Below are 9,753 nucleotides of genomic sequence, written 5' to 3'. Positions count from 1 at the left end.
GTGACAATGGGGACATAGGAAGCAGTGGGGATGTGGGTACGTAGGGGACGGGGGAGTCAGTGGGGACGCAGAGAGGGTGATGGGGACGTTGGGGGTATAACGGGGACGAAGTGGCAGTGGGGACATAATTGGGGCATTGGAGACCATGGGGACATGGAGAACAGTGGGGGTAGGGGTGATATGGGGACAGTGGAGATGGAGGGGGGGAACAAGGGGAATGGAGAGTTAACGTGGGCAATAGGGATAGGGGGACCGTGGGAATGGGGGCTGTGGTGATGAAGCGCGGTGATGAAGAAGACGATGATGGGGTTGGCAGGAGGTGTCAGAGCCTCCCGAGGTGTGGTTGGATGCTCCGTGACCTCACCTCCCTCCTGGGTGAGATGCATTGCTCAACACGAAACTGACCCATAAAATGCCCAACTGTGGGCATCACGCCTCGCATCAGCTCCTCCTGAGCCACAGAATGGCCATCAGTGGCACAGGGTTGTGTCAGGTTAGGGGGGGTTAGGGAATGGTTCTGCCCCAGAGGATGGTGGGCATGGAATAGGCTGCCCAGGGCAGTGGGCACGGCCTGAATGGTGATGCAAGGAGCTGACTTTTGGAATTTGAAGTCCTATTCCTGCTGTGTGGGAATCCTCACCTCGCATAGAGGGGTGTGCCCAAACCTGCTGGCAGTGCCTGTGGCTGTTTGCTTGTGCTCCAGGTAAGGAGCCTGCCAAGCCTTGGCCCTGCAGGGTTGGGATCAATTTGGGAAGCAAATGCAGCTGGAGATCAGGTTCTGCCATTCCTCCCTTGGAAAAGCTTGGAACCGTGCATGCAGTGTGTCCTCAGCACATCTTGGGAGAAAAATCTGCTTTTTTTGGCATTTCAGGACTGCAGCTGGGTCTGGAGCAGCTCTATGGCCATCATGGGTGCTCCTCTTGAAGGCCAGCAAGGCTTCTGCCTTTGTTCATCAGCTCCTATTTGTACATTTTCCAGCCTCAGTTTCCCCTTTGGCTGACAGTGCTTGTCGGACAGCAGCACCCCGAAACAGGATGTCCAGGGGAGCAAGGATGCATGTCCAAGCTCTGATTCATCACCTCGATTGAGAGAAAGCCACAGCATTCACTTTCTCCCGCTAATCACACTGCTCTTTATTAATGGGAAGATCCAGTTTTTCCTACTCGATGGGTGAAGGCAATTGAAATCCAGCAGGCTTGCATGCCCAGACCTTATGGTGGAGAGATGAGGTGATAAGGGAGGGTGGATCTGCCTCCTGGGAAGGTGGAAAACTTGTTGTCCTTCCAGGAGGAATGAGGTGACAAGCCGGGAATGGGACCCGATTTTGTCCCGTGAAATTCTCCTGCTCCTATGGGTTTGCCTCGGAGGATCACAACAGGGCTGTGGGACAGGGCCGGGCTCTTTGCTGCTTGTAGGAGGTGACATTGTTGGATTTGCTGTGGTTAGGCTTGCATCCACCCATGCAACCCAAGGTGGATGAACAGAAGACATCAGCTCTGGTGGGAAGATTTTGGTTCAACCTTCCCTCCTTGTGGTTGATTCACCTTTGGGCATGGAGAAGGAGGCTGTTTCCCTTGGGCTTTTTTCCCAAACTGTAGTTCTGGGTGAGGTCTACGCTGCTGAAATCTCAGCCCCTCTGTCAGTGATGTGGTGTGTGCTCACCTTAGCCAGCAGAAATGGGCTTTGGTTGTCTTGGTGTGTGACAGTGGTAGAAGGGACATAAGAACAGCCAATCTGCCCTGTACCTTGTCTCTGCCCAGTCATGGGGACATGTCGCAGCCATTTGGTCCCTCCTTGGTTCCTCTTCTCCCTCCTTTCCCTTGAGGTCTGTAGGGTAGCTTTGCTGTCTGAACCAAGAGGCAGCGTGGACAGCAAAGATGAGATGTTTAGGGAGTTCCCACCCCATCTCCACATCTGGGGTGGGATACAGAAGACCTTCAGAAGTTCCTTCTTGGGAAGATTCTATCTGAGGAAGTATGGCTCAGTGCTTCTTCCTCTGAACTCTTCTCCACTCCCTCTGTGGCATCAGCAGGACTTTGTTTCCTCCCTCCTCCTTGTGGTCGGGTGCGTTCAACCAAGAGCTTTGACTCACAAATTGCTTTGTGAGTCAGGGACAAGGCTGCTTTCTCTGGGTTTGCCCACGGCTGACCCACCTCCACGCACTCATCCACACAATTTATGCATCAGGTCCAGCCCAACAAGTGGAGCAGGTCCTGCTCATGGGTGGCAACCCAAGCCCCGAGGCTCTTCCTCCCCTTCTGCACGCTGTGGTACTCAGCAGTGGTACGGTGTGCTGCCAGTTTCAATAGGAAAGGGGAATTTGAATGATCACCATTCACCTCCACGCTGGGAAATATCATAGAATGGTTGAATCACTGAATCATTTAGGTTGGAAGAGTTTATCAAGTCCAACCGCTGATCCATGTAACCTTGTCTCTCAGTGCCACATCTCCACGTTTCTTAGAATCATCATAGAATCACCGGAGTTGGAAAGACCACTAAGATCATCAGGTGCAATCGTCAGCCCATGCCCACGGCCACTCTGGACCGTGTCACTCAATGCAAACCTCTCCTTGATCACCTCTAGGGATGGTGACTGCACCATTCCCAGGGCAGCCTGTTGCAATGCATCAGCACTCTTTTGGAGGAGAACGTTCTCCTAACATCCAACCTGAACCTCCCTCCCCTGGTGCAACATGGGGTCATTACCTCTTGTAATCTGCATGATCTGGCAGGACAGAGAGACGTCTGCCAAGGACATTTTCCCACCGCTGATGTCAGGAAAACATTTCAAGTGTCTTCTTCCGGAGCAGGGAATGCTTGCTCCTGGGATGCAGGCAGTTTCCCGAGCTGTGCTTGGGAATTCCTTTGACTTAACAAGATCCTTGCATACCCCGTGAAAGCTTTCTGCCTTCCCTCCGCTGATGGGGAGCAGCCACCACAGGGACCACATGAGTGATGAGACCTGGACACCCTTTGGTGCACCATGCCTTGTCCCAGCTCTTAAAATCCACTGAAAATTGGCAGCTCAGGCAGCAGACCCAGAGGCATGCAAGGTGGTAAGAGATCCTTCTGGCTCCCAGCCACCACTGGTCTCTTCCAGCATCCGGACACTGATGGGGACTGCAAGGAGCTGCTGGGGAGGAATGCAAGGCGAGGGCCAAGCCAGGGAAATGCTTTCCACATTATATTCATGCAGCTTCCGGCAATTTGCTGCTTCGGGACTTCCTGAGCCAGAGGCTGTACGCATATCTTTCTGTTTGGACTCGTATGTTTCTACACGAGGCTGCGATGCGAAACATCTGGAGAGCATCAGCCGTACAGAGGCAGGAATGCTCCAATCTAGGAATGGGGCCAAGCAGCCCTGTGCAGACCCAGACGGTCCCACATGCGCACACTGCTTCCCCCAAAACCTCTGCTGAGGTTTTAGCAATGGGTGCATCACACCCAGGTGCATGAAGGGTCTGCCGCCCCATCCACCTCACCAGCATCCCCCTGAGACTCAGGAGTTTAAGCATTTTTTAGGGATGGGAAATGGTTTCAAACTAAAAGAGAGGAGATTTAGACTGGATATAAGGAAAATTCTTTAAAGATAAGGGTAGTGAGGCACTGGCACAAGTTGCCCAGAGAGGTGGTAGAGGCCCCATCTCTGGAGGCATTCAGGACAGGCTGGGTGGGGAGAACCTGATGGAGCTGTGGTTGTCCCTGTTCATTGCAGGGGATTTGGGCTTTTAAAGATCCCTTCCAACTGAAATGATTCTGTAACTCTGTGATTCTATGACTCTATGATCTGTGAGGAGCCGGCTGGGTGCTCGTTCAATGGGCAGTGCCAATGAATCACAGAATGGCCTGGGTTGAGAAAGAAAACGATCATCTGGTTTCAACCCCCTGCTGTGTGCAGGGTCACCAACCACCAAATCAGGCTGCCCAGAGCCACATCCAGCCTGGCTTTGTTGAATGCCTCCAGGGATGGGGCATCCACAACCTCCCTGGGTGAATGGTGGATGTGCAGGGCCATCCAACAACACTGGGATGAGCAGAGTGGTTTTGATCCCTTTAGTCAGCTTGAGGACATCACAGCATTGCTCTCCACCAGACACACACACAAAGATAATATATAAAATATAAAAAGAATAAAAGGGAAAAAGGAAGGAGAATAAATCCCTGTGAGCCTCTGCAAGAAATGTCATCCCCAGCCCCGTTCTCATGGCTACCAGTGGCCCTCAGCCAGAGGGTGCACGCCTGAAACATTTGGCAGAGTAGCCATCAAACGTCTGCTCTCATTGATTAGAGACAGATGCTGCTCTGTGAAGTTGCCTTTAAGTTGGGAGGGAGGAAAGTCCCCACCCTTCGTGCTGAATGCATATTACCTGCTGCAAGTACAGGCAAGGCGGTGACTGCTGATAGCATCATGCTCTGACAGACCGTAGCATGGGTAAACACCTCGGAGCGCTGCACCACCAGCTTCCCATCCAGCAGGTTGAGCCTGGTCTGGGGAGAAGGAAACAGAACAGATGGCACTGACTGATCCATCTGCAGCAGGGGGAACCAAAAATCTTCCCTATTCCTTCTTCTTATGCTGTTCCTTCAGGTTTGTAAATCAGCTCAGCTTCCTGGGGGTGGTTGATCTTGGTGGGTTTTTTTTCCATAGCTTTGTGGTTTTGTGAGATTTTGCTCATGTTTTGGTCCAGAATGCTCTGGGTGCCCTATCTCTGGAGGTGTTTAAGGCCCAGCTGGATAGGGCGCTGGGCAGCCTGGTCTGGTGAGGGGCAGCCAGCTCACAGCAGGGTTTGGGGCTGGATGGTAGAATCACAGAATCATTAAGATTGGAAGAGAGCTCTAAGATCCCCAGATCCAGCCCCAGCCCACCCCCATCGTGCCCACTGACCATGTCCCCTAGTGCCACATCTCCACAGTATTTGATCACATACAAGGGGTGACTCCACCACCTCCCTGGGCAGCCTGTCCCAATGCATCACCACTTTTTTGGAGAAGAAATTTTTCCTAATATCCAACCTGTCCCTCCCATGGCACAACTCGAGGTCACTACATGCCATTCTATCACTGGGTTACCTGGGAGATCTTTAAGGTCCCTTCCAACCCAAGCCATTCTGTGGTTCTGGAGGATAAGGAGATGTGGTCGCTGCCCTGAGCATTGTCCAGCTCCAGCTGCTCTCCTACCTGGTATGCTCAGAACAAGCTGGGTCAAGGTCCATGGTTCACCTTTGGGTGGTTTTCCACTTGCTGAGCCTCCACTTTGGATCTAGGCACTAAAGCACCACAGAGATGTGATGTTGCACCTGCAGTACCACTATGAGGTGGTTGCCACACGATGTGAGCCCAGCTTCCTTGTTGGTTCTATAATCAGAGAATTATTTATGTAGGAAAAGGCCCTTGAATTCACCAAGTAAAACCATCTCCTAACACGGCAAGTCTACCACTAAGCTATGCCCCTTAGTGCCACATCCACAGGTCTCAAGGGACCTTGTCTCTACCACTTCTCTGGGCAGCCCATTCCAATGTCTCACCACCCTTTTCATGAAGAAATTCTTCCTACTGTCCCATCTAAGCCACCTCTAGCACAACTGGAGACCATTTCCTTGTATTCCTTATGTCTCAATGGGAGTTTGCAGCCCCCAGCACCATCAGTACCCCACTGCACCCAAGCATAACCCCTCTGGATAAACAAGAGGAGTGGAAGAGCTGGGACACAGCAACTGGAGTTGGTTTGGGACATAGGGGAACTCAGCATGTCCAGCCATGTGATGTCTCTGCTTGTCACCTTGCTGGTTGAGGATATGAGGCTCTGTTGTGTCTTCTCTTCCTGGGTGGTGCTGAGTTGATGTGATGCTCAATTTACTTACAGGCCTCACAACATCCTGAAAATCAACTAATCCCCTTGTGATAGATGGGGAAACTGAGGCACTGCCCACCAAGGTGACCTGTTCTCCCTTGAGGCATCTGGCTTTGTGATTCTGTGTGGGCACTGGGAGAAGCTGTGCCACACCACCCTTGGGAATAGAAGGGGAAAAGATCAGCTGCTCCTTTTAGGTCCATAGGAAAGATGTAGAAGAGCATCTCATAGAGAACAGAGAGCAGAAGGATGTGAAAAACATATTGCATTTCCCAAAAGACAGGAATATTCCTGGGCAGAGCCTTGGCTGGAGCTGGAGAGGAACAGGGCAGGGAGAGCTGCAGCCCAACACAAAGCTGTCCCGAGGCACTGGGAGAGGCCAGTCTGGTTGAACTGACCCCCCCCCCAAAATAAAAGGGAGGTGTTCTCGGACTTAAAGGAGACCCATAGCACCCTTCTGCCCATGGGCTTCCCTGTAGGCTAGTGCTTCATCAGCTGTGCATCTTCAGGATGATTCCCAATTGACAGAGGAGGCACCTGTTCCCATTCGTGTCACCGAGGCCCCATTTTACACACGGGTGAGAAGCACTTGCTCTGAGCAATGCTTCATCCACCTCCTGGCCAGGTGCCTTTTCCATGAAACCAGAGTGATCGCATCCAGTTGGCGAACCTGGAGGGAGCTTTGACTCAGAAAGACTTGGCTCTAGCTCTGAAACTTCAGCCTGGTCCCTTGTGAAAACCTACTCTTCTTGTTGGAAGGAATGCACTGGATGGAGCTCAGGTCTCACCGTGTCTTTTTATAACTCTGTTTGGGTGGAGGAAGCTGAGCCTTGGCATGAATTCTGTGGGGTCTGGATGCTTGGTGACACCGTTTATATGAGGGTGACGGGTTGAGGTCCCCATCTGAAGGCACCACAGGGTGGGCCGTCTGCTCTATAGCACTCTGCTGTCACCTGCACTTTGTTTGCAAGCTACACAACATCCTCCCCAGAGCCAGCAGATCCTCCAGCCCTCCAGTGCCAGGTAGTGAGTGTGGAGATGGCAGCTGAGGGATCTATTTCCACCTCTGCCTTTGGCACAGTGGGAAGCTCTGACTACCCCCAGGTGTTATGTAACCTCATGACATAAAACAACTTACGTCGGAGGCTTTAATTAGCACTGGGAAAGTATTTCAGGGATGCTCCAGGCAGATAGCATGCCAGCAGATATCCCTCTCCAATGCCCATTGAAACTGGTGTTATGGGCATCTAATTGCAGGGAGCAGCAGTCCTGGGCTGGACTTAGCTCTCATACCCAACAGTAGGATGGAGAAACGATCCAACAGGACCCACCTGAAGATCTGCAGATGTCCAGGGCAGGATAATCCCATGTGTCTGGGCACCCAGATGGGATGCAGTTCTATGGAGCAGCTCCTGGGACCAACACGAGACCACGTTCCATTTGGGGTTCCCCAATCCAAGAGGGACCTGGGTGCACTGGGGTCAGCCCAGCATGGCACCATGCTGGGACATGGCTCAGTGTGGCTGGATTGGAACACACTGCCCAGGGAAGTGGTGGAGTCACCACTTGAACACTGGAAGTGTGCAAGGAATGTGAAGATGTGGCACTGAGGGACATGGTAGGGATGGGTTGGGGTTGGGCTAGGGGATCTTAGAGCTCCTTTCCAACATTAATGATTCTATGATTCTATGATCACCCACTTGCAGCGTGTTGTGGCCATGCCCACCCTCAAATATTGTGCATTTAGCCACACATTTTGTCGTTCTTAACCACAGCCTTATTTTGGAAGAACAGCTGAGCTTTTTCATATAGGTTGTTTCATTCAAACCCTGCTCAGTTTCTATGCTTCCTCATGAGGAAGCATGCTTCCTACATATTTGAGCTGTACCTCAGGCAGCACTGTTGGGGCACAGTTCGACTCTCCCTCTTGCATTCTTCTCTCCCTGGCATGGGGATGGCATTCCATCATTGGGTTCCTGTGCATCCCAACACACTCCTTGGGCTCCGTCACTGCATGGGAATCTCAGAGTAACCCACTAGAGCACTTTTAGTGGTCTCAGAGCCACATGCCATTGGGATCTGCTCTACAGCCTATATTCCAAATCTGGATCTCGGGGATTTCCAGAATGAAGCAGGTGACCTGGGACACTGCCATCCTCTAGTGGCTGTATCCAGAAGCACAGCAGCTCTCTTTCCCTGCCAGCAGCTCTCTGCAGCGCTACTAGAGGGCTTTAGAAACCTGCATTTAAACCTGCTGGTGATCATAGAACCGTGCAGCACCCCGAGCTGAAAGGGACTAGTAAAGATCATCTCGTCCAACTGATGCTTTGCTGACGTTCATATTGATAGAACCTACTACCTAGGAGCTGTGTATTGCTGGGAAGGACAGAAAATCTTTTGTTCTCTCTTTCCAGCAGAAGAAATCATATTTTGAGCTGCTCTAGGGACAAGGAGCTTTTAGTCTTTGAGGAGTGTGCAGCGAGGCTGGAGGTCCTGCAGTAGGGATGAATGAAGGATGGATGAGCAGTGGGCGAGGTTAACATTTCCCAAAGCATGGGGAGCTGGTTTGCAGGGGAGCTGGCGAAGAGATGATAGGAAGTAAAAGAGGTTGATTTCAGCATCTGTGTTTGGATTCAAGTGTTGAGCTTGTAAGACTCCAGGTTGTATTTCAGGGATGGTGGAAAGACACCCCACTGCCTCTGTTGACCATTTACCCTGAGAACCCATCTGGAGAGCTGCAAGCCAGCATCTGGACTGCACATCCGTCTCATTCTCCTGCTAGAGGAGCAGGCGATGGATTTAGGCTGTCTGTTGGCAGGAGTGATGGACTGGTGACCAGTGAAGCCATTTGGCTTATGGCAAAGCCAGGATTTTACCAAGTCTCCCATATCCACCAGTGTGCTGGGTCTTGGCAACTTCCTATGGCTTGTGCCAGGATGAAGGGAGAACATGATAGGAAGCATCTCTGTGGGGTTATGGAGGGAGCAGAGGGGTGTAGAACAAGAGAACCCTGGCTTGGGAAGCCTGGTGGGACACGTCATGGGACTCATGACATGGTTGGCACAGGATATTTGCTTTCAACCCAGACAGCCTCATTCCTCAGCCTTCCTTCCTCTCCCAGATGTGATCCCTTCTCAGTGCAGGATTTCCTGCAGTGATGGACGTGGTCCATCTCAGCTACAACCGACGTGATGAAATGGGAATTGAGGCAAGATAGAAGGGATGGGGACTTAGCATGTGTCACTGCATCTTCTGGCCCCTTGGTGGGAGATGTTCTCGGCTCTGCTTTTGGGATGCTGACCCAATCACTCTGTCACTCTCCTGCTCAACAACGCTTGGAAATGTCACCCAATTTTTGAAGCTTGGTGCAAACCTGGAATGTGGCTTGGAAAAGGAGTGGCAATTGTATCTCTTTGCACTAGAAACTGCTTTTCATTGCATGGCATCTTGCACAGCGCAATCCTGCTCAGTGAAAGGATCACTCAGGAACCAAAGTAATAAAATCAATGAATAGAAAGACTCTTTAAAGAAACTAACTAGGAACGATACAGGGGATGCAGGATGTTGGCTGCTGAATGGGATCTCTGGGGCTTTTCCTTGCAGCCTCAGCTTGTGTGTGCATGTTTTCACAAGCATATGGCACAGATGCATCTTCAGACAAGAAAAGCATCTGGTCCCATTGGCTTTCCAGAGCAGGCAGCTGAAAAGATAGGACATAATCATTCAGAATAAAGGAAACAGACGAAATAAATAAATAAATGAATAGATAAAGCACAAACAAGACACTGACAATCCAAAAATTCTTGAGCCAATGCCCCTGAGGTCTGAATGATTTGGTCTGCTAATCCCAAATGGGATGTAAATATTCTTGGCCCAAGCAGATTTTCAGATTGTTCACA

Source organism: Lagopus leucura, unplaced genomic scaffold (genome assembly GCF_019238085.1).
Source record: "Lagopus leucura isolate 7727_CA_CO unplaced genomic scaffold, USGS_WTPT01 Super-Scaffold_100004, whole genome shotgun sequence".
Taxonomy (NCBI): Eukaryota; Metazoa; Chordata; class Aves; order Galliformes; family Phasianidae; genus Lagopus; species Lagopus leucura.
This window is presented reverse-complemented; position numbering follows the sequence as displayed.